Genomic DNA, 22,640 nt, shown 5'->3' on the forward strand with positions numbered 1-22,640 from the left:
TTGAAGTAAAAAAGAACACTGGGTACCTTTGTCTGTTTGTTTCCTTCCCCTATTTTTCTACTCATCCATCCATAAACTAGACAAAGTGGAGTGTGGTCCTTATGGCTTTCCCAATCCCATTGTCACCCCTCATAAGCTACATTTTTATACAACTGTCTTCGAGATTCATGGGTTCTGGGTTGTAGTTTGATAGTTTCAGGTATCCACCACCAGCTACCCCAATTCTTTAGAACCTAAGAAGGGTTGTCTAAAGTGTGCGTAAGAGTGCCCACCAGAGTGACCTCTCGGCTCCTTTTGGAATCTCTCTGCCACTGAAGCTTATTTCATTTCCTTTCACATCCCCCTTTTGGTCAAGAAGATGTTCTCCATCCCACGATGCCGGGTCTACATTCCTCCCCGGGAGTCATATTCCACGTTGCCAGGGAGATTCACTCCCCTGGGTGTCTGATCCCACATAGGGGGGAGGGCAGTGATTTCACCTTTCAAGTTGGCTTAGCCAGAGAGAAAGGGCCACATCTGAGCAACAAAGAGGCATTTGGGAGGAGGCTCTTAGGCACAACCATAGGGAGGCCTAGCCTCTCCTTTGCAGCAACCGTCTTCCCAAGGGTAAAACTTATGGTAGAGGGCTCAACCCATCAAACCACCAGTCCCCTATGTCTGTGGTCATGTTAGCAACCATGGAGGTGGGGTAGGCGAATACCGCTGCATTCTCCACAGGCTTCTCAAGGGGGCACTACATCTTTTTTTTTTACCTTGTTTTTCTTTTTTTTTTTTTTTTTTTTTTTTAACTTTCCCTTCTTTTTTAAATCAACTGTATGAAAAAAAAAGTTAAAAAGAAAACAAACATACAATAAAAGAACATTTCAAAGAGACCATAACAAGGGAGTAAGAAAAAGACAACTAACCTAAGATAACTGCTTAACTTCCAACATGTTCCTACTTTACCCCAAGAAAGTTACCTAATATAGCAACATTTCTGTGAACTTGTTCCTACTATATACATCAGAAATTAACAGACCATAGTCATTTCTGGGCATCCCCAGAATGTTAAATAGCTTATCTGTTCTTCTTGGATTATTGTTCCCCCTTCCTTAATTGCTCTCAACTGCTAGTTCCCCTACATTCTACATTATAAACCATTTGTTTTACATTTTTCAAAGTTCACATTAGTGGTAGCATATAATATTTCTCTTTTTGTGCCTGGCTTATTTCGCTCAGCATTATGTCTTCAAGGATCATCCATGTTGTCATATGTTTCACGAGATCGTTCCTTCTTACTGCCGCGTAGTATTCCATCGTGTGTATATACCACATTTTATTTATCCACTCATCTGTTGAAGGACATTTGGGTTGTTTCCATCTCTTGGCAATTGTGAATAATGCTGCTATGAACATTGGCGTGCAGATATCTGTTCGTGTCACTGCTTTCCGATCTTCCGGGTATATACCGAGAAGTGCAATCGCTGGATCGAATGGTAACTCTATATCTAGTTTTCTAAGGAACTGCCAGACTGACTTCCAGAGTGGCTGAACCATTATACAGTCCCACCAACAATGAATAAGAGTTCCAATTTCTCCACATCCCCTCCAGCATTTGTAGTTTCCTGTTTGTTTAATGGCAGCCATACTAACCGGTGTTAGATGGTATCTCATTGTGGTCTTAATTTGCATCTCTCTAATAGCTAGTGAAGCTGAACATTTTTTCATGTGTTTCTTGGCCATTTGTATTTCCTCTTCAGAGAACTGTCTTTTCATATCTTTTGCCCATTTTATAATTGGGCTGTCTGTACTATTGTCATTGAGTTGTAGGATTTCTTTGTATATGCAAGATATCAGTCTTTTGTCAGATACATGGTTTCCAAAAATTTTTTCCCATTGAGTTGGCTGCCTCTTTACCTTTTTGAGAAATTCCTTTGAGGTGCAGAAACTTCTAAGCTTGAGGAGTTCCCATTTATCTATTTTCTCTTTTGTTGCTTGTGCTTTGGGTGTAAAGTCTAGGAAGTGGCCGCCTAATACAAGGTCTTGAAGATGTTTTCCTACGTTATCTTCTAGGAGTTTTATGGTACTTTCTTTTATATTGAGATCTTTGGTCCATTTTGAGTTAATTTTTGTGTAGGGGGTGAGGTAGGGGTCCTCTTTCATTCTTTCGGATATGGATATCCAACTCTCCCAGCCCCATTTGTTGAAAAGACCATCATGACTCAGTTCAGTGACTTTGGGAGCCTTATCAAAGATCAGTCGGCCATAGATCTGAGGGTCTACCTCTGAATTCTCAATTCGATTCCATTGATCTATATGTCTATCTTTGTGCCAGTATCATGCTGTTTTGGCAACTGTGGCTTTATAATAAGCTTCAAAGTCAGGGAGTGTAAGTCCTCCCACTTTGTTTTTCTGTTTTAGAGTGTCTTTAGCAATTCGAGGCATCTTCCCTTTCCAAATAAATTTGATAACTAGCTTTTCCAAGTCTGCAAAGTAGGTTGTTGGAATTTTGATTGGGATTGCATTGAATCTGTAGACGAGTTTGGGTAGAATTGACATCTTAATGACATTTAGCCTTCCTATCCATGAACATGGAATATTTTTCCATCTTTTAAGGTCCCCTTCTATTTCTTTTAGTAGAGTTATGTAGTTTTCTTTGTATAGGTCTTTTACATCTTTGGTTAAGTTTATTCCTAGGTACTTGATTTTTTTAGTTGCTATTGAAAATGGTATCTTTTTCTTGAGTGTCTCTTCAGTTTGTTCATTTCTAGCATATAGAAACATTACTGACTTATGTGCATTAATCTTGTATCCCGCTACTTTGCTAAATTTGTTTATTAGCTCTAGTAGCTGTATCGTCGATTTCTCAGGGTTTTCTAGATATAAGATCATATCGTCTGCAAACAATGACAGTTTTACTTCTTCTTTTCCAATTTGGATGCCTTTTATTTCTTTGTCTTGCCGGATTGCCCTGGCAAGCACTTCCAGCACAATGTTGAATAACAGTGGTGACAGCGGGCATCCTTGTCTTGTTCCTGATCTTAGAGGGAAGGCTTTCAGTCTCTCACGATTGAGTACTATGCTGGCTGTGGGTTTTTCATATATGCTCTTTATCATGTTGAGGAAGTTTCCTTCAATTCCTACCTTTTGAAGTGTTTTTATCAAAAAGGGATGTTGGATTTTGTCAAATGCTTTTTCAGCATCTATTGAGATGATCAATTGATTTTTCCTTTTTGACTTTTTAATGTGTTGTAATACATTGATTGATTTTCTTATGTTGAACCATCCTTGCATGCCTGGAATGAACCCCACTTGGTCATGGTGTATGATTTTTTTAATGTGTCTTTGGATTCGATTTGCAAGTATTTTGTTGAGGATTTTTGCATCTATATTCATTAGGGAGATTGGCCGGTAGTTTTCCTTTATTGTAGCATCTTTGCCTGGTTTTGGTATTAGATTGATGTTAGCTTCATAAAATGAGTTAGGTAGTGTTCCATTTTCTTCAATGTTTTGAAAGAGTTTGAGTAAGATTGGTGTCAGTTCTTTCTGGAATGTTTGGTAGAATTCCCCTGTGAAGCCATCTGGCCCTGGGCATTTATTTGTGGGAAGATTTTTGATGACTGATTGGATCTCTTTGCTTGTGGTGGGTTGGTTGAGGTCTTCTATTTCTTCTCTGGTCAGTCTAGGTTGTTCATATGTTTCCAGGAAATTGTCCATTTCTTCTACATTATCCAGTTTGTTGCCATACAGTTGTTCATAATATCCTCTTATAATTTTTTTAATTTCTTCAGGATCTGCAGTTATGTCACCTTTTTCATTCATTATTTTGTTTATATGGGTCTTCTCTCGTTTTGATTTTGTCAGTCTAGCTAGGGGCTTGTCAATCTTGTTGATCTTCTCAAAGAACCAACTTTTGGTGATATTTATCCTCTCTATTGTTTTTTTGTTCTCTATGTCATTTATTTCTGCTTTAATCCTTGTTATTTCTTTTCTTCTACTTGGTTTAGGATTGGTTTGCTGTTCATTTTCTAGCTTCTTCAGTTGATCCATTAGTTCTTTGATTTTGGCTCTTTCTTCCTTTTTAATATATGCATTTAGTGCTATAAATTTCCCCCTTAGCACTGCTTTTGCTGCATCCCATAGGTTTTGGTATGTTGTGTTCTCATTTTCATTCGTCTCTATTATTTAGCAATTTCTCTTGCTATTTCTTCTTTAACCCACTGATTGTTTAGGAGTGTGTTGTTTAACCTCCAGGTATTTGTGAATTTTCTAAGTCTCTGATGGTTATTGACTTCTAATTGTATTCCATTGTGGTCAGAGAATGTGCTTTGAATAATTTCAATCTTTTTAAATTTATTCAGGCTTGTTTTATGACCCAGCATATGATCTATTCTGGAGAAAGTTCCGTGAGCACTAGAAAAGTATGTGTATCCTGGTGATTTGGGATGTAATGTCCTGTATATGTCTGTTAAATCTAATTCATTTATCAGATTGTTTAGGTTTTCAATTTCCTTATTGGTCCTCTGTCTGGTTGATCTATCTATAGGAGAGAGTGATGTGTTGAAGTCTCCCACAATTATTGTGGAAACCTCAATGGCTTCCTTTAGTTTTGCCAGTGTTTCTCTCATGTATTTTGTGGCACCTTGATTGGGTGTATAGACATTTACGATTGTTATTTCTTCTTGCTGAATTGCCCCTTTTATTAGTATGTAGTGGCCTTCTCTCTCAAAACATCCCTGCATTTGAAGTCTGTTTTATCTGAGATTAATATTGCTACACCTGCTTTCTTTTGGCTGTAGCTTGCATGAAATATTTTTTTCCATCCTTTCACTTTCAGTTTCTTTGTGTCCCTGTGTCTAAGATGAGTCTCTTGTATGCAACATATTGATGGTTCATTTTTTTTGATCCATTCTGCGAATCTATATCTTTTAATTGGGGAGTTTAATCCATTTACATTCAACGTTATAACCATGAAGGCATTTCGTGAATCAGCCATCTTATCCTTTGGTTTATGTTTGTCATATTTTTCCCTCTCTCTATTAATATCCTTTATTGTACCCATACCGAATCTCTTTAGTACTGAACCTTTCTCCAAGTCTCTCTGTCCTTTCTTTGTTTCTCTGTCTGTAGGGCTCCCTTTAGTATCTCCAGTAGGGCAGGTCTCTTGTTAGCAAATTCTCTCAGCATTTGTTTGTCCGTGAAAAATTTAAGCTCTCCCTCAAATTTGAAGGAGAGCTTTGCTGGATAAAGTATTCTTGGCTGGAAATTTTTCTCACTCAGAATTTTAAATATATCGTGCCACTGCCTTCTTGCCTCCATGGTGGCTGCTGAGTAGTCACTACTTAGTCTTATGCTGTTTCCTTTGTATGTGGTGAATTGCTTTTCTCTTGCTGCTTTCAGAACTTGCTCCTTCTCTTCTGTGTTTGACAGTGTGATCAGTATATGTCTCGGAGTGGGTTTATTTGGGTTTATTCTATTTGGAGTTCGCTGAGCATTTATGATTTGTGTATTTATGTTGTTTAGAAGATTTGGGAAGTTTTCCCCAACAATTTCTTTGAATACTCTTCCTAGACCTTTACCCTTTTCTTCCCCTTCTGGGACACCAATGAGTCTTATATTTGGACGTTTCATATTATCTATCATATCCCTGAGGTCCATTTCGATTTTTTCAATTTTTTTCCCCATTCTTTCTTTTATGCTTTCATTTTCCATTCTGTCATCTTCCAGGTCACTGATTCGTTGTTCAACTTCCTCTAGTCTTGTACTATGAGTGTCCAGAATCTTTTTAATTTGGTCAACAGTTTCTTTAATTTCCATAAGATCATCCATTTTTTTATTTAGTCTTGCAATGTTTTCCTTATGCTCTTCTAGAGTCTTCTTGATTTCCTTTGTTTCCCGTACTATGGTCTCATTGTTCATCTTTAGTTCTTTGAGTAGCTGCTCTAGGTGCTGTGTCTCTTCTGGTCTTTTGATTTGGGTGCTTGGGCTTGGGTTATCCGTATCGTCTGGTTTTTTCATATGCTTTATAATTTTCTGTTGTTTTTGGCCTTGTGGCATTTGCTGAACTTGATAGGGTTCTTTTAGGATTTGTAGACCTATTGAAGTCCTTATCTCTAATTTATCAGATCTACAGCTTCGTGGAGTACACTTTCTCTAACTAACCAGCAGGTGGCGTCCACGAGCCACCTGTTCTCCACAAGCCAGTTCTCCCCTGCTTAGCCTTTTTGGTGAGTGGGGGAGTGAGTCTTGTGGGGTCCAATTGGTGTACCAAGCTTGCGTGTGTAGTTGGTGTTGCCTGCCCTGTATATGGGGCGTGTTTCTGGGCAGTCAGGGAGGGAGGGTGGCCCTAACAATCAAATCTCCCTGGTGATCCTAGAGTTTTAAAGCTGCTGCAATAATCTAATCCTTCAGTTCAGTCCTGCCACAGTTTGTCTCTGCCACTGACCCACAAGTCCTTGGTATTGGCGTATGGCTCCTGAGACTTGCAAGTGGGCCCCTCTTCCAGGCTGTGCACCCCGGGTCCTCTGTTGAGGGATGACTGTGCTATGTCACAGGTGAGTGCCATCCCCCCAGGGCAGTTCTGGGCTGCTGGGCTGTGTAGGGAGGCTCCCAGTCTGCTGAAATGATGGCTGAATGGGGCTTTGTTAATTCACACTGCTCCACCTTCCCAACTCTGGGACAATCAGCTGAGGTTGCAGGGAAGGCTAATGTCCACGCCCAGTTTTGTGGTGTGTGCCTGTTATTTGAAGCACTTCCGTCACACTGGGTTGTCTGGGGCAGCTCTGGGCTATGGGGCTGGTGATGGGCAGGAGTGTTTCCTGTCCACCAGGATGGTGGCTGTGAGCAGACACCTCCCTTTTCTTGGGAAGTTGTGGTGTTTAGTGAATTTTCTCAGCCACTGGATTATTGCCTTTTGTCTCAGAGCTCTCTTAGTTATGCTTTTGACTTGACGTGCCCAAATTGCAAGTCTTTGAAGCTTTCTGTATTGGGCTTCTTAGAGTAATTGTTTTAGAAAAAGAAAAAAGGATTAAAAAAAAAAAAAAAAAGGGCCCTCCTCAGAGATCTAATGGGTTATTGAAATGCTAAGAGACAAAGCAACCAGGGCCATTAAGGAAAGGTCCACAGGGCAGAGAGATCAGCTTTTCTTCAGGATTTGCATATGCGCCTCAGGGCCTGAGCTCCGCCCTTCCCCTTTCTGTGTTCACCAGAACTCCAAAAATCCTCCGCTTTTATTTTGGAGTTTTTCGTGTTGTTTTTTTTTTTTCTATGCCTGTCTCCTCTCTGCTGGGCTGGCTGCTCTCAGATTCTCTGGTGTCTGGTCTCAGTCTATCTCTGGTTGGAGTTTGGATCAGTAGAATGAGTTTCCGATAAGGGCTGCCACTGCAGTTCTCCCTTCTCCTTCCCGGGGCTGACAGCCCTTCCTCCCACAGGACTGAGCCTGGCAGGGAGGGGCGCGGGTCCCCTGGCCGCAAAAACTTACAGATTTCGCTGATCTCAGCAGTTCCACGTTTTCATGAGTGTTGTATGAAGTATGCCCAAAGTCAGATTGCTCTGTGGTGTCCAGTCCACGCAGTTCCTGGCTTTCTACCTACTTTCCTGGAGGAGTAACTAAAACATACAGCTCACCAGTCCACCATCTTGCCCCACCCTCTCTAGTTTCTTTTTCTTTATTTCCTTTTAATTGTGGAAACATGTACAACATGATAAATCTTCCCATCCCAACCCCTCCCAAGCGTACGTTCAGTGGGATTCATTATGTTCACAATGTTGCAGTACCCTCACCACCATCCATTACTAGAACATTCCCTTCAACCCAAACAGAAAACTTACACTCATTTTGCATTAGTTTACTTTTTACTTTGCCCCTGTACCCACCCCAGGTAACCTGTACTCTGTTTTCTGTCTCTATGAGTTTGCATATTCTCTGGTATTTTCTTTGTAGTTACCATGGGGCTTAAATTTAGCATCCTAAATCTATAACAATCTCATTTGCTTTGGTACCAACTTAACTTCAATAGCAAGCACATGATATTCCTGTACCCTTCCATCCCCCCAACTTTATGTAGTTCTTGTCACAAATTACATATTTATGCGTTATGAATCCAAAACTACTGATTTATCATTACACTCTGTGCATTTGCCTTTTAGATCCTTAGGAAGTAAAAAGTAGAGTTGCAAACCAAAAATACAACAGTACTGGTATTTGTATTTATCAGTGTCATTATCTTTACTAGAGACCTTTATTTCTTCATATGGCTTCAATCAATTGAAGTCTTTCCTCTCCACCAGCAGAGCTCCACTTGGCATTTCTTGTAGTGTCGGTCTAATGGTAATGAAGTCCCTCAGCTTTTGTTTATCTGGGAATGTCTTAATCCTGCCCTCTATTTTGAAAGACAGTTTTGCTGAATATAGAATTCTTGGTTGGCAATTTTTTTGCTTTCAGCACTTTAAATATGTCTTCTCACTGCCTTCTTGCCTCCATGGTTTCCAATGAGAAATCAGCACTTAATCGTATCAGGGTTCACTTGTATGTGACAAATGTCTTGTCTCTTGTGGCTCTCAGAATTTTTTCTGTGTCTTTGTCATTTAATGGTTTTATTAGAACATGCAGAGTGTGGGTCTATTCAGGTTTATCCTGTTTGGAGTTCACTGACCATCTTGAATGTGTATATTCATATATTTCGTTAAATTTGAGGAGTTTTCAGCCATTATTTCATTGAATATTCTCTCTGCCCCTTTCCTTCTCCTTCTGGGATTCCCACAATGTTACACTGGTATGCTTGGTGGTGTCCCACAGGTTCCTTAGGCTCTGTTCACTTTTCTTCATTCTTTCTTCTTTCTACTCCTCAGACTGGATGATTTCAATTGTCTTATTTTCAAGTTCTCAGATTCTTTCTTCTGCCAGTTCCAATCTGCTGTTGAACTCCTCTCAGGATTTTTAAACTAGTATTACTATGGTCTTCAGATCTGTTTGGTTCCTCTTCATAATTTCCATCTCTCTATTGATATTCTCTTTGTGTTCATCTATCATTTTTCTGATTTCCTTTAGCTCCTTGAGCATATTTAGGACCATTTTTTAAAAATCATTGTCTGAAATGTCCTAGGTCTGATCCTCCTCACTGATGCTTTAATTGTCTCCTTTGCTTGGGTCATCGCTTCCTGTTTCTTTGCATGGTTTCAATGTTTTATTGAAACCTGGACATCTCGATATTTTAATGTATTATTGTCAGAATTTAGGCTCTGAGGTGTCTGTTCCTTAAGCTTGTATTCAGCTAGTGTTATGCTAGAGCTTTCCTTGAATGCCAAGAGCTAACAAATAAAACAAGAAGGAAGAAAAGAAAACACCTCCCCAGTCTTTGCAGATTGACCTGTGGGAGTGCTCTTCTTCAGAGCTTATCCATACAATGAGTTTAGAGAACAGCTCCAGGCCAAACATAAGGGCCTCCCTGGTCCTTTCTATGCATGCTTCTTGTCTTGGGATGTGCATGGATACTAATAACCCCCCTTCCCTAGGAAACAGTTTCCACGTGGTCTGGGCACTGCACTCTGTGTCCTACAGCCAGCAATTCCTTGCCCCAATCAGCTGCTTGACTCCTCTCCCACAGCATTCTGTAGGAGAGCTCTGTGAGCTGCCTTCTACGTACAGGGCAAATTCAAGGATAGTGAGTCCCTCACACCACCACCAGATAGATTGGACCAGAAATACTTGCTCCCAGTATGTGCACAAGGATTACATTCGTCCTTCTGGAACCAGAACCAGGGATCCATGCTGGGAGCGTGAACTGGCTCTGCACCAAGCTGGTGAAGCATTGAGAAGGGGTCAGCTAGGGGAACACAATATCCTATCCCTTTTAAGAAGCCTTTTTCTTGATTCAGCATTCACCCTTTTACTGCAGGCCTTTAACTGTTTTCTAAAGCTTTGAGAAATATATTTCTGCCACTTCTTTCTGGTTATTCAAAGCTTCTGTCACAGGACAGAGCCCTGAAGCTTCTCTCTTTGCCATCTTGATTGGCCTATTTTCTGTTTTGTTTTGTTTTTTCCCCAATAATAGCCATTCTAGTGGGTGTGAGGTGGTAACTCGTGGTTTTGATTTGTGTTTCCCTAGTGGCCAAGGATATTGAGATTTTCATGTACTTATTGGCCATTTGTTCATCTTCTTTGGAGAAGCATTTATTCAAATCCTTTGCACAACTTTTAATTGGGTTATTTGTCTGTTTGTTGTTGAGTTATTAAACCCTTATCAAATATATGGTTTCCCCTTTCAATATTATTTTGAAATAAACACTAGACATCGTATCATTTTATCCATAAATATTTCAGTAGTATCTGATTGGAAAAAATTAAAATTAAAAAGCCTGGGATATACAGCAGTCAACTCTATTCCTGAATTGTAATGCCTACCTCTAAACTTTGAGATGCTGATCCATTAGTGTATAACCTGATTGGTCTCTGGAACAATGGGTATCTCTGAGACACCTGAAACTCAGAGCTAGAGCTTGGCAGATACGAATGTCAGTATTAGCGCATACAGTAACTGTTAAAAAAGAAAAGCTGAAAGAGGGCCCGGACATCAATTAGTGATATGAATGAAGCAGATCTGGTTAAGACTAGGGCAAACCAGGCCAAAGGGTAAAGGTCGAAACTGACTGTGTTTTAAAACTTTAACTTCCATGTGAGACCAAGGGAAGAGATGTCTATTTGGTGCAGAATCTCTATTTTTTAAAAAGTATAATTTTACAGTTGGTTTGTTCAAACACCACAATTACATGGAACTTTGAATAGGAAGTGAAATACGATAGGTTAGTATAGGTTAAAGTGAAATAGTGACACATCCCAAAGTAATCTGGGCAGAAAATAAAAAATATATTTACAGCCTCCCCCAACCCCCACCCCGAGGAGCTGGGGGAAGGTGCAGAAGTGTTGGACTTCCTCACCTGGACTGGTGTTGATGTTGTCACAAACATTGGGACTTGCAGTTTGATTTGCCAAGCCCTCTATCGTGGGACTTGCCCTTATGAAGCTCGTTACTGCAAAGGAGAGGCTAAACTTGCATGTAATTGTGCCTAAGAGTCTCCCCCTGTGTACCTTTGTTGCTCAGATGTGGCCCTCTCTCTCTCTCTCTCTCTCTCTAACTGAGCCACCTCTGCAGGTGATCTCACTGCCCTCCCCCCTACATGGGACCCGACTCCCAGGGGTGGAAATCTCCCTGGCAATGCAGGATATGACTCCTGGGGATGAACCTAGACCCAGCATTGTGGGATTGAGAATATCTTCTTGATCAAAAGGGGGATGCAAAATGAGACAAAATAGTTTCAGTGGTTGAGAGATTTCAAATGGAGTCAAGAGGTCACTCTGGTGGACATTCTTATGCACTATATAGATAACACCTATTAGGTTTTAATGTATTGGAATACCTAGAAGTAAATACCTGAAACTATCAAACTCCAACCCAGTAGTCTGGACTCCTAAAACGATTGTGTAATAATGTAGATTACAAGGGGTGACAGTGTGATTGTGAAAACCTTGTGGATCACACTCCCTTTATCTAGTGTATGGATAGATGAGTAGAAAAATGGGGACAAAAACTAGATGAAAAATAGGGTGGGATGAGGGGGAGATGGTTTGGGTGTACTTTTTTACTTCTATTTTTTATTCTTATTCTGATTCTTTCTGGTGTGGGTAAAATGTTCAGAAATGGATTGTGGTGATGGGTGCATGACTGTGTGCTCGTGCTGTGGACAATTGATTGTATACCATGGATGATTGTATGGTGTGTGAATGTATTCCAATAAAACTGAATTTAATTAAAAAAAAAGAGAGAGCATGGGATCACTCTGTATTATTTCTTAAAACTGGATGTGAATTTATGATTATCTCCAAATAGAAAGTTAATTTCTTTTTACAGTTTTGTTGAGATGTGTTCACACGCCATACAAACCATCCAAAGTGTGCAGTCACTGGCCCACAGTATTGTCATATGGTTGTGCCTGCAACCCCATGATCGGTTTTAGAGCATTTTCATTACTCCAGAAAAGAAAAAAACACAAAGGAGAAAACCCAAATCCTCCCATACCACTTATCCCCCATCCCCGTTGTTGATCCCTAGCATTGGTGTGGTACATTTGTTACTGTTTGTGATGGTTGCATTCATGTGTCAACTTGGTCAGGTGATGGTGCCCAGCTGTCCTTCAAGCAATCACTGGCCTAACCGTTACTGTAAGGACATTTCATGGCTGGTTAATACACAGAAGGTTGGTTTATTAAATCATCAATCAATTGAATCTGTGGCTGATGATATCTAGGATCAACTAAGGGAATGTCTTCCGCAATGAGAGAATCCAGTCAGTTGGATTTAATCCAACCAGTTGAAGACATTTAAGGGAGAAGAGAGAGAACTTTCATTTCTCCTTCAGCCAGCCAGTTGTGTGAGACACTTTTATAAAATCTCATATTCACAGATATCTCCTGTTGGCTTTTTTTCCCTAGAAAACCCTCACTATTACACTGTTGATGAAAGACTATTAAAATATTATTGTAGATTCTAAAAAAAAAAGCCTGGGGTAGGCTTTTTGTTGGGTGTGACAGAGAGAAATCCCAGCAGAGTAATCAGAGAAGGGCCGATGAAAAGGTAAAGATGCTTCTATGAGAACTACGAGACCGGTTTGTCTAAGAGCAGCATTTCAAATTATCCCTGGAGGAAACTGTCCCCATTCCTTACCAGACACAGCAGGCTGTAGATGCAGCCTTCTGCTGCTCTGCAGATTTTGAGGTCAAGAAGAATCTGTACTAGGTAATCAGCTTGGTGGATAATAAACTAAGAACTTACATTTGCATAATACTTTCAGACTTCCAGTGTTGGGGATTGACTCACCATTTCTCCATAATGTCCCTTAAAACATTGTAAAGCATTGTACTTTATCATCATTTTGTGAAATATGTGCCTGATTAGTTATGCCCAATAGATAAAAATAGCAATGACAGTGGACTTTGAGTGCTAATATCTAAAATTTTGTTTCAGTGTATTATTTCACATAGAAAAAAGTTTTGCTGACAGCAATGAATTTCTAGATTGTTTAGCAACATTAATCAAAATCCCCATTCCAAAATGCTGCTTTGGTTGGCACTTTGTGGAAGGGGCTTTAGAATTTTCTTTTAATTTGAAAAGCAAGTGGCCAGAAGTTGAAAATTAGTAAAGGAAAAATAGAAGGTGCTTTTATATTTTAAGAGCTGCTGTATCAAAACCTTAATAAACTACTCTACATCTAGTTTCCGATTAAGTGTTAGAAAACTTCCAGAATGTGACATAGAACATTATCCCTACATGGGACATAATTTCATATTCCTAAACACTAAACACAATTCCTGAAAATTGTTTTCTTACTCACTTTCACTGAGTAAACATCAGCACTGACCAGTCAGATTTTAAGCAGCAAGCAGCCAGTGGATGGGGGGAAGAAAGTTAGAAAGTATGAGGGACTGTGGTTGACTGGAAGTTTATTTTCTGAATTCTGACAAAGATAAATCCCCAAAGCATGAGGAAGCATCTGGTTCATTTTTCAGTAATAGTAAGCCAGCTCCTTGCCCTAAGACCAGGGCTGCTACCAGACTGTACCCCTCATTCATAGCCTAGGCAAAATCGAAATAAAGCTACTGGAATTTGGGAACATTTGTTGATGACACGTCAGTTGCTTGGAAAGCAAATCAGAGGCACAGCTGTGGGGTCCACATCTGCAGAGCAGGAGGTGTCATGCCAGGGGAACCCTCCTAACTAGGCCACTAGGCCTTCAGGGAATATTCTGAATTTCTGCTCAGAAATCCACGATTCCCATCCCACAAACATTCTCTTTGTTGATGAATTTAGTGTACTTATAGAGACAGTTATTTCATTTCAGAATGTAATCACGACATCTCTGGTCAGGATAAAATCAGGAGTAAACTCCTGCTGTTGGCCCCGCTCACTCTGTGGGGAAGGGGAGCTCCCCGGGCCTCCCTCCTTGCACTGCCCGCGGTGGGGCCTCGGGGGTGCTGCTGGGGAGCCTGGGCGCTGGCCGGCCCACCCCACACCAGCCCGCGCTGTGTGAGACAACTGCACCACGTGGCCTCTGTCGCCTCGACTGTAAAGGGGGAATAATAACGCACCCACCTTGTAGGGTTGCCGTGAAGACTAAATGGAGAACGCGTGTCAAAGGCCTCCCGCCTGGTAGGGGTGTCTGCCCTGATGGGGGAGGCTGGGCCGGGCCCTGAGCCCCCCTCAGCTTTTCCCTCCAGGTCTCCTGCGGCCCAGCTGTAAAATGAGAGGGTCAGAAGACCAGATGGCCTTCCCTTCCAGGCATAAATTTCTGTTAATGCTTTTGAAATGATTGTTTTTAAAAACATGCAAAATCCGTAAGTATGAGAAATCAGGATCAACTAACAAAGACCCTCCAATACTATAAACCTACAGTTGGGAAAGCCACTTAATGGGTTCTAAAATGAATTAATCTAGGAGGGGTTGCTGGATTCCCGGATGAAAACAGGATTTGTGTTTCTGAGGCCAGGGGGATAATCCTTTCTCTTCCCCTCAGCGAGAAAGCATTTTTACAGGGAATTGCTGTGATCTCACAAAGCCCGCTCTTGCATTTGTGGGTGGAAGGGATGGCCTTTCCAAATAGGTTTGGCTGTTTTTTGTTTTGTTTTATTTTGATTCATTCACAGGAGATGGAGGGAGGAAAGTAACGTTCTCTGAGGCCATCTCATGTAATCCCTACAATTCCCTACATCATCATCCATTTGCAGATAAAGAATCTAAGCTGATCATGACCACAGATTCCGCGGCCTCCAGGGGCTGTATCACCCTTAGATTCCTGCCAAGAGAAAGCCGTGTAGTTTGAGATGAAGGGAACATTCTAAACAGTCCCGACATTAGTCTTCTGCTTGACACAGAGAAAGGGTTCGCATCCCAGAAAGTTGTCTTAAAATTCAATTTGTCGAGTGCTCTACCCTCGTCTTTAAAGGATGAACCTTTGCTTTCCCCATCCCAGCAACCTAAGGGAAGAGTAAAAAAGTCTAGGCAACCAGATAATGGTAATAAAACACTCTCAGGGATGAACTTCAATGGGAGAATCTCGAGAGTTCAAACACCCCCAGGCCTCTTGTAGCAGGTTAAACTCTGTACCCCAGAGAAAAACATGTTCTTAATCTTAAAATTTTTCCATTCCTGCAGGTGTGAACCCATTGTAAACAGGACATTTTGAAGATGTTATGTTTAGTTAAGAAGTGGCGGAACCAGAAGAGGGTGGTTCTTAATTGTGTTGCTGGAGGCCTGATAGAATGAAAGCCAAAGCTGGAAGTCAGTGGGATCCGGAAGAGAAAGGAGAGGACATCGCCAAATGCATCGTCATGTGACAGCCAAGCCAAGGAACCCCACGGATTGCCAGCCAGCCAGAACCCACTAAGGAAGGAAGCAAGCCTTCTGGCCTCTGAAACTGTGAATCAATAAATTCCTGTTGTTTAAGCCAACCTATTGCATGGTGTTTGTCACAGCAGTCTGGGAAACTAAGATGCTTCTCTTCCCAACAAGGCCCTAGGAGCCCCAGGCTCTGCTCCTGCAGCCATGCCTTCTCCTCTCAGTCAGGTGCCCCTCTCCATTCCTGCCCTTGTGGGCTTGAAGGGCAGCTGCTGGAACTTGCTATTATTTGCATGTATTTCCTTTTAAGGAAGGAAGGGAGGAGAAAGGGAAGGGAGAGAGGGAGGAGAGAAAGGGTTAGCACAGGGCCCGGAACCTGTAGGTATCCTCCACACTCCTTGTGGGAAACAGGACAGTGTTTATGTCTCCAAGGAAGGGGTCTCTCCCAGGCAGTACCACCCTTCCTCCCGGGTGTTGGAGGTCCCTTCCAAATGCCTGACATCTTACCAACACACACACCTACTGAAAAGGACGTGGGTGCTTTGGCCCCTGGAATCCAGTGCTCTGTGCTGGGACAGTGCAAGCCATAGCTGTCAACACCCTTTCCCAGGACTAGCCCTTGTCGGCCCCGGGGAAACGTTTATCCATAATCTCTGACATCTGTCCGGGAAATAAAAGAGACTGTGAATGAACACCCCGGAGATAGTGGGTTGTGTTGGAGACAGACACCTGCTTCAGAGAGCAGGGAAAATTTGGCCAGTGGGGACTTGTAGGTAAGAGAAAGAAAGATCGATCAGTTTGTCACATCTTTCCCAATGGCATAAATTCAACAGATTCTGGCATGAAGACACATTATTTCCCCAGAGTGCTGGTGCGCCTTTTTTTTTTCTTCTTCTCTTCAAGTTCTAATTCAGGATTGGGAAAGACTCACAAGTTAGTGCAGTTTTCACGACAGTTGCATATGGCTGCTGAGGAACATTGTGCAATATTAAACAATTCATATTCTTCAATGTGTACAAAAGTAGGTCTAGATATAATATGTGTGACACATAATGCCAGTTATTTATGTGCCTCTACGGATCTAGATATTGCCTTAAAAATGGTAAAAATTGCAATACTATTTATATGGTAAAATTAAATAAGTTGCAGTATTTTCTGCAATTAAGATAATTTGCCACATGCAGCCCCACTACAATATTTGATTCTGATACATGAAATCCATGGTTTATTTCCAAATCCGTGTATTTTCCTAATAATTTTACTGACAATTCCAATTGTTACAGTTTCAGTAGAGCAAAGGTTCTCCAAATAGAAATTAATTTTTAAAATGCTAGGAACTACAATGTTTCAAGGAAAGTTGTCTAATTTAGCATTACTGTCAATAGAAAACTGATGTGAAAAATCTGCCAATAACAACATAAACATGCCTTGACTAAAATGCAGGAAAGAAAAATAAATATTCTGGTAAGAATATAGAATAATTTATGAACTATGTATGAGTTTATGACTCATCCAAACATCATCAGCCTATCTACAAAGCACCTTGACGTGCACCATAATAACTAAAACCAGTTGTCTTTGATATTTTGCCAACTTTCTGAAAATAAAAGCCACGGTTTTATAAACACAGGGTTTTTTTTGTTTTCTCATTATGAAGATATTCTTGTCAAGGTAAAAGGGTAGAACATGTATGTAATCCTTAAGTGGCTTAAGAACTTGTAAACATTTGACCCACGGCATGTTGGCCTCCATTCGCACTCCTGCCCCAGGCCCTGCAAATGTTGGGGGACAGCCTGTTCTCAGGGCCTCCAGTTCTGGCATGTGCATGACGTGAATGTTGGGCAGCTCTGTTTTCGATCACAAGAGCTCTGATGGCATTTCAGGGGAGGTGGCCCCTGGGTCATGAGTATGGAGAGCTGGGGGGAGAGCCCACCCAGCCAGCATGGTGGGTAGAAACCACCCCCTACAGGATGCATTTCTTCTCTTAGTCTCACTCCTCCCTCTGAGTCTTCATACCAGTCATTCCAAGGTCCTGGTTATTGGACGTGGGCCTTTTGAAAGAGAGGGCCAGCAACTAGGCCATCTGGGGGGCTGCTCAGAGCTCGGATGGGCACCCTGAATGGCGTGTGGAGGTGGCGTACCACAAAGGAAGGCCAAAGTGGAGTGAGTGGGTTGGGTGAGTCCTTGCGACCATACGTGAAGAGCTACCCCAAAGCAGATTCTTAAAGGACCCGACACAACCTCTGAGCTTAGGGGCATGAGCCAGGGTCCCCCAAGGGGTGATACAAGAGTGAACATAAATGCAGAGGATCCAAAACAGCTGCTAACACTTGACCGTGCACCAGGGCCATCTAACTCAGGTGTTGAGCCATTGCACTAAATTCTCTAGAGAATCAGATTGGCTCAGCATGGGTTGTGTGTCTCCTTATTCAATCATTTTCGGCTGGGGGCTGAGATCACCTGGCCCAAACATGGCTACCTAGTCCCACTTCCTTCGCAGAAGTGCAAGCACTCATCGAAAGAAAGGAGCAGCAGGTGCATTTGGGAACCCCCAATGCATCTATGACAAATGGCTGTCAGCTGGCTTAAGGGTGCAGGGCCAGAGTGGAAAAGCTCCTGTCCCAAGGTTGCTTTTTTAAAGCCCCTTGACTAGAGATAGGCTCTATGCCCCAGCCTAGGTGTTAGTGTGCTGAGCATGGCTGGCAGGGGTCAAGAGGCTGCTGCTGGGGGAGTAGAGGACTGCCAGGCAAATTGCTAAGCAGGTGGCAACACATGGTTGGAGATTTATGGTCATCAGTCCCAAATCCAGAGGAACTTCTTGGTTGAACACCCAGCAGCAGCAGAGTTTGTAAGTGCAGTGAATGACCAAGGCCAGGAATAACTTCGAATTCAGCATCCTTTTGTCAAATGGGTTATTTGGCTGCTTTAACAATTGATTGGTACTCAATCAATTGACAGAGTCAGAGTCAAGAAGGTGATCAGATTAGGATCTGAGGAGGAAATAAACCATCGAATCACATCACAGATGTCATTGAGCAGCCAAATCTACACTTAATCCAAGTGTCACATCAACCCCATTCTTAGAGAGGCACCAGTGAAACTGCAGGGTTTCAGCATTTACAGGCCATTTCCAGCACCATGGCAACCCAAATTACACAACACATTACAGCATCTGGAGATGCTAAACCCTGAGCCTGGGGCCTAAAGAAAAAGATGTCTTAGCAGCATTCAGATGACAAACTCATTCACCAAAGAAATGAAAGTAAAGAATGTGAGATGCAAAGGCTTGATAAATTATTGATTGGTTGACAATTTTCTCTTGTATCATCCAGAAGAGGAAACAAAAGGGAACTAGCTGTGGCTCTGGTCTTCACATTGACCAACAAGAGGAACCAACAAGTGTCAGGCAGAAAACAGTGTCACTGCGAGAAAGGGCCACTACAGGGTGACCCCAGATACAAAGTTGGGACTACTGTCTCACACATTTATCCCAGGCCTTTGAGAAAACAGCTTTGAAACCATATAGAAGAAAGGTACATGTGTCTCAGTGGTCTGGAAAATTCTGATTACCATTACAGAGGCTCCTGACAACAGCAGTGTAGCCACAGAAGGACTGAAAGATAAGACCTAGCCAAAGATCGAAGGGTCCAAAGGAGGGCCAGAGGAGTTATAGACGAGTCCCTTGTGTCCCTAGGCCTCATCAGCCTTGGGCCACCACGGGGCAGAGGAAAACCACAGAGGCTGACTCTGAGCTCTCAGTGGCACAATGCTAGACTTCCCAGAGCATCTGTCTTCCTTGGTCCTGGGTGGCCCATGGCCTCTCCCCAGCAGCCACTGCTGCTGCCCTTGTGTTCTTTACCATCACTTGGTGGCCTTGAGCTTGGGCTTCCTGGACTCCTCCAGGCTGTGGTCCATCGAGGCTATGGCTCCTGCCATTATCAACTTTGCCAATCCTTGAGGTTCCCAAAGAGTTTTGCCAAGACCATTGGATAGAGCCCTTTATAAGGCAGCAGGCAGATGAGTCTACCTATCAGGCCAAGAGAGAGAATGAGGTTGCAGACATGCGCAGAGAAGGAGGCCCAATGCACCGTTATTACCACCATGATTTTGTTTTTCAATATGTCGCTGATTGTAAAGGTTGTTCCCATCCAGTTGACACATGAATGACTCCCTTCCTTTCCAGACATGAGGCTCTGACACTCTGGAAAAAGCCTTGCAATTGTCTGCTCAAGGGAGTGCTGCATGCCTTTGGATTGCCTCTGGTTCTTTGAGTTTGCACCTGGATCATGTCTCTTGCTAGCCTCTCCCTGTTGATGACACATTGGAAAATTTATCTGGTTTCTGCTATGACATTTTCCTAGTATTGCGCCTTTCAGATTGCTTTCCAGGGTCGAGGTGGGCAGACCCCCCAACCCTGGCTTCTCAGGGAGCACCCCCTGCTCAAGGCCCACTGCCCAGACCCTTACTCAGACAACAGTAGTATTCTTTTCTTATAGAAGGCCCAGAAAACAAGAAAGAAGAAATATATTATTAGTAATATATCATCGTTAGTCTTGCTTGCGTGTGTGTGCACGCACGTGAGGGTATTTATGTATATAATCAGCTTTTTTAAAACTAATGTTTATCATTTCCCTATATAATTATATAGGTGTGTGTATATGTATGTAAATATAAATTTTTTTAAAATATTTGATTAAATAACTAAATAAGATTCCATTTTATGTGTGTGCCATAAGCTAACCACTCCCTGCTGCTGGACATATAGGTTGTTTCTAAATTTTACTATTTGTAAGGAAGAGGATCTGGGCCTTTCCCATGCTTCTGTCTCCACATACACAAGAAGGGGCTCCCACAGCTCTCTCTCCTTCCCTAATTCCTCCACAGGGAGGGGAAGTGGCTAATCCAATTGCTCAGATTAAACTCTAACTTGGGTCAACTTTTACTAACGATCAGGTGGGCACCAGGCAATCACTTCCTCTCGCCAAGGCTACTCCACCCCGGCCCCCGTTGTAAACAAGCCTGCACTGCTCATCCATGCATCTCTTGGGAGAGGGACGTGAAGTGTGTTCCACCTTCTCCACACTGTACCTGAGCGTGCAGACCCCAGAGTGGAGGTTCAGCGTGCGAAGGAAGACCCCTCCTCCAGCCTCACCTCTAGGCGAGTTCCCGAAGCCAGCTTGGAACAGGGAGTCCTGCTTGGGGGGCTGAGCGATTCTGACAGGACCCGGAGGAGGAGGAAGGGGGCTGGGCCCTTAACACTCTTCTAAACAACACTGCAGGGAACATCTTGGTGCCGAAATCTCTCTCGAGACATCTGCTGATTTTACATGTTCCTTATCTCCACACGGACATGGTATTTGTGAATCTGCTTTGTAAGTGCCCCCTTCCTTCTGCCCCTGGATATTCGGATGGGCAGCTGGATGTTGCAAAAATCAACATGGAACCTGGACTTGGGAGGGCCAATGGCTGCCAGCATCACTGTCTACACACTTAGACTCAAGCAAACCACTGAATCTCTGACCTTCAGTTTCCTCACCTGTAAGATTTAAATCGAGGCCATGAGAACATCTGCTAAGCCTCCTATACCTCAAGGGCTTATAGTGGGAAGCACATGAGATCACAGCGACTTTGTTTGGGTGTGTGATTGGGCAAACAACTTCATTCTTCCAAAGGGTGTGTTGCACAGATTTTTCTCTATTCCAGCTCGGTCCTTTGGCCTCTTGGAGGAGTGTGAAATGACTCAACACACAGGAAAAGAGACCCAAAAAGCTGAGATGAATTATCCTCCTTTCACTCAAGGGATATTTGGGACTATTTATTACTTATGAGAACATTTAATAAATAGAATTTGGGAATGGATTTGAATAACCCTTTGTTTCCCTAATCTTCACAGTAGCTACTCTGCTTTTGGCCATTCTTGATTTTTGTCTCTATTTCCTGATAAATCATTTGCCACATGTATCCTGACTTCGTTTTAGAATTAAAAATGGGCTGTTTAGCAATGTATAACTCTGCATTTCAAATATAAAAAATTGGACAAATACTCTTATCTAATCTTATCTAATGTCCTTCTTCCATTAAGGTTATTTTGATGACTCAGGAGAAAGAGAGAGAGAAAGAGAGAGAGAGAGAGAGAAAGAGAGACCGAGAGAGAGAGAGAAACCACACACACAAAAAAAACCTGCTTTAGAAACAAGCATACTTGGGGCTGGCTTGCAATCTGAGGTCTCATTCAATGATCAATTCTTTTCACAAATTCAGTTGTAACTATTTTCTCCAGATAAAATGTGGAGACTGATAGGTCATTGTCCTTTCAGTAGAACTTATCTATCCATAGACGGTCCTGAACGCAGTCCTGCCATGCTTATTCCTTTTCATTATCAACTCAACAGACATTTGCTGAGTTTCCCACGTGCCAGGCTCTGTGCTCAGTGCCGGGTGAAACTGGTCCTTATGCTTGAGGTCCTTGGGATGTAGAGAAAACCAACCCAGTAGAGCAAATGCAGGGACAGAGGTAGACATGGGGCCATGCTGTGGGGTGTCCAGGAAATCTCCCAAGAAGGGGCAGAAGCCCTGAGTTCTGAAGGGCAAGTAGGACAGGCTAGAGGACTTTCTGGCACTTTCCTATCTTAGCGTAAGTGTAACCCATTTCTTGAACAGTCTGGACTTGCTGTCATCAGGAACCAGCTGTACCCCCCACCCCAGCCACCCCTCCCAGGCCTTGCAAACCTCCTCTGCTGGTTCTGCCTCCTCCCAGATGACATTTCCAGCAGATCCCACATCTTCTCAGGGGCTTCCAGTCCTCGTTTTAGGTAATCAATAGTATGGTTGGATTTAAATCAGAACCTCAATTTCACTTACAGTTCAAAGCTGCTCCCCTTCTCCTACTATGAACCTGAAGACGGGTTGAGGGTGATCTTTTCTGCCCCACCCCCTGCCCCAGTCTCCTATCTCCCCCACCTCCCACCTCCCTCCTTCCACCTCCTCCTCCCCAGCCTGCTGTCTGCTGCCTGTGGGACCTCCAGGCTTGGAGCAGGAAGAAGAGAGGAGTGGGAAAGGAGCAAAAGTGTATTTTTACTTAGCTTGTTATTCTCACTTGCTTGTTGAATGCCCTCCACCCTGGCAGATATCTAAATGCTGACTCTTTCTCTCTTGGGAAACACTGGAAGGTTAGAGACCCCCCCACCCACACCCACCCCTACCTCCGGTGCTTTTCCGAGTTCATCACTAGTAGCACCTCTGGGAAAAGCTGCAATTCCTTAGGCAATGAGGGGT

General features: G+C 42.6%; 1 pseudogene; it reads left to right on the forward strand.

The window, feature by feature from the left end:
* Positions 1-22,640, forward strand: part of LOC119509829 — a 43,787-nt pseudogene that overhangs the window by 7,189 nt on the left and 13,958 nt on the right.

Source organism: Choloepus didactylus, chromosome 15 (assembly GCF_015220235.1).
Source record: "Choloepus didactylus isolate mChoDid1 chromosome 15, mChoDid1.pri, whole genome shotgun sequence".
Lineage (NCBI taxonomy): Eukaryota > Metazoa > Chordata > Mammalia > Pilosa > Megalonychidae > Choloepus > Choloepus didactylus.